General features: G+C 38.5%; 1 protein-coding gene across 2 annotated transcripts in view; it reads right to left on the minus strand.

Moving 5' to 3' along the window:
* The window catches only part of PCSK5 (proprotein convertase subtilisin/kexin type 5), a 463,938-nt gene that overhangs the window by 143,781 nt on the left and 315,408 nt on the right, over positions 1 to 4,749 (minus strand). The window lies entirely within an intron of this gene.

Below are 4,749 nucleotides of genomic sequence, written 5' to 3' on the forward strand. Positions count from 1 at the left end.
TAACCAACTGAGCCACCCAGGCGCCCTCTACATTCACTTTGTAGGGAGATTTTGTCAGGAATGCATGTTGAATTTTGTCAAATGCTTTTTACGCATATATTGAGATGATACGATTTTTTAATCCTTTGTTTTGTTAATGTGGTGAATCACATCAATTGACTTGTAGATGTTAAGTCATACTTGCCTCCCTAAGACACACTTGATCATGGTGTATGATCCTTTTAATGTATTGTTGAATTCAGTTTGCTAATAGTTTGTTGAGGATTTTTGCATCTGTGTCCATCAGGGATATTAGCCTGTAAGTTTCTTTTCTGTGGATTCCTTGTCTGATTTGTTATCAGCTGGTTTCATAAAATGAGTTTGGAAGTATTTCCTCTCCTACTTTTGGGAAGAGTTAGAGAAGGATTACTATTAAATCTTTAAACATTTAGTAGAACTCATCTGCGAAGCAGTCTGGTCATGTAGATTTCTTTGTAGGGAGGTTTTTGAGTACTGATTCAGTCTCCTTGCTAGTAACTGATCTGTTCAGATCTTCTGTTTCTTCATGAATCAGTCTTGGTAGGTTTTATGTTTCTAAGAATTTTTTCATATCTTATAGTTTGTCCAATTTGTTGGTATATAATTGTCATAGTAGTCTCTTATGATCTTTTGTTCTCTTCCGTTATTAGTGTATCACTATTTCTCATTTTAGGTCTGTTAATATTTACTTTATATATTTAAGTGCTCGTATGTTGTGTACACAAAAATTTACAAATGTTATATACTCTTGTTGGATTGACTCCTTTATCATTATGTAATGGCCTTCTTTGTCTCTTCTTATAGTCTTTTAAAATCTATTTTCTCTGACATAAATATAGCTACCCCAGCTTTTTTATGGTTTCCATTTGCATGGAATATCTTCTTTTTTTAAGATTTTATTTGAGAGAGCGAGAGAGCATGAGCAGGGGGAGGGGCAGAGGGAGAGGAGAGAGAAGCAGACTCCTCACTGAGCAGGGAGCCCAAAGTGGAGCTCAGTCCCAGTACTCTGGGGTCATGACTTGAGCTGAAGGCAGATGCTTAACGGACTGAGCCACCCAGGTGCCCCTGGCATATCCTTTTCTATCACTTCACTTTCTGTACGTGTCCTTATATCTGAAGTGAGTTTCTTGTAGGTAGCATATAGTTTGTCTTGTTTTTGTCTCCATTCAGTTACTCTTTGACTTTTGATTGGAGAAATTAGTCTCTATATATTATTTTATTTTTTAAATTTTATTATGTTAGTCACCATACAATACATCATTAGTTTTTGATGTGGTGATCCACGATCCATTGTTTCCATATAACACCTAGTGCTGCATGCAGTACGTGCCCTCCTTAATACCCATCACTGGGCTAACCAATCCCCCCTCCCCCCTCCCCTCTAAAACCCTGTTTGTCTCTCAGAGTCCATAGTCTCTATATATTTAAAGTAATTGTTGATAGATATATACGTATTGCCATTTTGTTATTGTTTTCTGGCTCTTCTGTATTTCTGTTCCTGTCCTCTCTTTTCTTGTATTATTTGATAATTTTCTGTAGTAGTATGCTTAGATTCTTTTCTCTCTTTTGTGTATATATTATAGATTTTGATTTGTGGTTTTCATGAGGCTTAAATATAACAACTTATATTTATAACAATATATTTTAAGTTGATAGCAAGTTAAATTTAAACAGATCCTAAACTCCACGTTCTATCTCCCTTCCCTCCATGATTTGTTTTTGATGTCATAATTTACATCTTTTTATCTTGTGTACCCTTAACTAATTTTGTTATTTTTACTACTTTTATCTTTTAACCTTCATCCTAGCTTTATAAGTGATTAATCCACCATCTTTACAACATTAGATTATTCTAAATTTTACCATATATTTATCTTTACCAATGAGATTTATACTTTCATAGGTTTTTCTGTTTCTAATCAGTGCCCTTTATTTTCAGTTTAACAAAGTTTCTTTAGCATTTCTTTTAAGGCCAATTTAGCACTGATGTACTCCTTTAGGTTTTTCTTGTCTAGAAAACTCTTTATTACTTCTTTAATTCTGAATGACAACATTTATGGGTGGAATACTTTTGGTTGGAAGTTTTTTTCTTTCAGCACTCTGAATATATTATGCCACTCCCTTCTGACCTATAGGGTTTCTGCTGAAAGATCTACTTATGTCTTATGGGTTTCCCTTGCATGTCCCTTGTTTTTCTCTTGCTGCTTTTAAGATTCTTTCCTTGCTGGGGCTCCTGGGTGGCTCTGTTGGTTAAGCATCTGCCTTCAGTTCAGGTCATGATCCCAGGGTTCTGGGATCAAGCCCCACATTGGGCTCCCTGCTCAGCAGGGAACCTGCTTCTCCCACTCTCTCTACCGCTCCCCCTGCTTGTGCTCTCTCTTTCTCTCTCAAATAAATAAATACATTCTAAAAAAATAAAAAATAAAAAGATTCTTTCCTTGCCTTTAGGTTTGACTCCTTAATTGTAATGTATCTCAATGTGGATCTCTTTGGGTTCATCTTATTTGAAACTGTCTAAGCTTCCTAGATTTGGATGTCTGTTTCCTTCTTCAGTTTAGAGACGTTTTCAGCCATTTTTTTCTTGAAATATGTTTTTTGGCCCTTGCTCCCTCTTCTGGGAGTCCTGTGATGCAATTGTTGGTTTGTTTGATGGTGTCCCATGAGTTCCTTAAGCTATCTTCACTTTTTTGTGTGTTTTTCATTTTGCTGCTCTGATTGTATGAGTTCCACTGCCCTTTGAGTTCACTGATTCTTTCTTCTGCTTCATAGTCTGCTGTTAAAAACTTCTATTGTATTTTTTAGTTCAGTTATTATATTCATCAGCTCTGTGACTTCTATTTGGTAATCTCATATCTATCTATCTATCTATCTACCTATCTATCTATCTATCTATCATCTTTATTGAAGTTCTCACTGTGTGCATCCATTCTTCTCCCCAGTCTGGGGAGCATCTTTATAACTATTATTTTGAACTCTTTATCAGTTAAATCCTGTATCTCCATTTCATGAGGGACTTTTTCTGAAATTTTATCTTATTCTTTAATTGGGAACATATTCCTCTGTTTTTTCATTTACTTGCCTTTCTGTGCTAGTTTCTCTGCATAAGATAAAACAGTGACCTCTCCTAGTCTTGAAGAAGTGGTCTTGTGTAGCAGATGAAACTTATCATTCAAGTGTGCCCTAGATCTTCATTGTTTCTCAAACCTTTGTGATTATCCAAGCAGCCCATTTTATTTTTACTAAGCCTCAATAGCTGAGGGTGTGCCAAGAGCTGTCAGGATCCCAAAGGGGAGAATCTCAGTCAGCACATATTGATTGAAAGTCAGACCCTCAGGCAGCAGCTTTTAAGTCATGCAAATATATACAGTCCTTTGAGAATGCAAGCATAAGTGCCACTGGCTACCAGAGCCGCATGATCTAGAGGTGTCTCCTGGGCAGGGGCACCAGAAAAGTGTACAAGTTCCTTTCCAGGAGATACCAGCCATCTGAAGCAAGGCAGAGGGGGAGTGCAAAGATGACATCCACTAGCTTCTGTCCCAGGAGTGCATCTAAGTAGGGCCCTAATGTGTGACAAAACAGAAGCCTGCCCCTCAGACCTCAGCTATGAAGATACACAAATATGTACTAGTTTTTTTTTTTTTAATTTTATTCTTATGTTAATCCCCATACATTACATCATTAGTTTTAGATGAAGTGTTCCATGATTCATTGTTTGTGCACAACACCCAGTGCTCCATGCAGAATGTGCCCTCCTCAATACCCACCACCAGGCTAACCCATCCTCCCACCCCCCTCCCCTCTAGAACCCTCAGTTTGTTTTTCAGAGTCTATCGTCTCTCATGGTTCGTCTACCCCTCCGATTTCCCCCGCTTCATTCTTCCCCTCCCGCTACCTTCTTCTTCTTCGTTTTTTTTTTCTTAACATATATTGCATTATTTGTTTCAGAGGTACAGATCTGAGATTCAACAGTCTTGCACAATTCACAGCGCTTACCAGAGCACACACCCTCCCCAGTGTCCATCACCCAGTCACCCCATCCCTCCCACCCCACCCCCCACTCCAACAACACTCAGTTTGTTTCCTGCGATTAAGAATTCCTCGTATCAGTGAGATCATATGATACATGTCTTTCTCTGTTTGACTTATTTCACTCAACATAATACCCTCCAGTTCCATCCACGTGGTTGCAAATGGCAAGATCTCATTCCTTTTGATGGCTGCATAATATTCCATTGTATATATATACCACTTCTTCTTTATCCATTCATCTGTCGATGGACATCTTGGCTCTTTCCACAGTTTGGCTATTGTGGACATTGCTGCTATAAACATCGGGGTGCACGTAGCCCTTCGGATCCCTACTTTTGTATCTTTGGGGTAAATACCCAGTAGTGCAATTGCTGGATCGTATGGTAGCTCTATTTTCAACTTTTTGAGGAACCTCCATACAGTTTTCCAGAGTGGCTGCACCAGCTTGCATTCCCACCAACAGTGGAGGAGGGTTCCCCTTTCTCCGCCCTCCCCGCCAACATCTGTTGTTTCCTGACTTGTTAATTTTAGCCATTCTGACTGGTGTGAGGTGGTATCTCCTTGAGGTTTTGATTTGGATTTCCCTGATGCTGAGCGATGTGGAGCACTTTTTCATGTATCTGTTGGCCATTTGGATGTCTTCTTTGGAAAAATGTCTGTTCATGTCTTCTGCCCATTTCTTGATTGGATTCTTTGTTCTTT

Source organism: Mirounga leonina, unplaced genomic scaffold, assembly GCF_011800145.1.
Source record: "Mirounga leonina isolate KUSES-001 unplaced genomic scaffold, KU_Mleo_1.0 Mir_224, whole genome shotgun sequence".
Lineage (NCBI taxonomy): Eukaryota > Metazoa > Chordata > Mammalia > Carnivora > Phocidae > Mirounga > Mirounga leonina.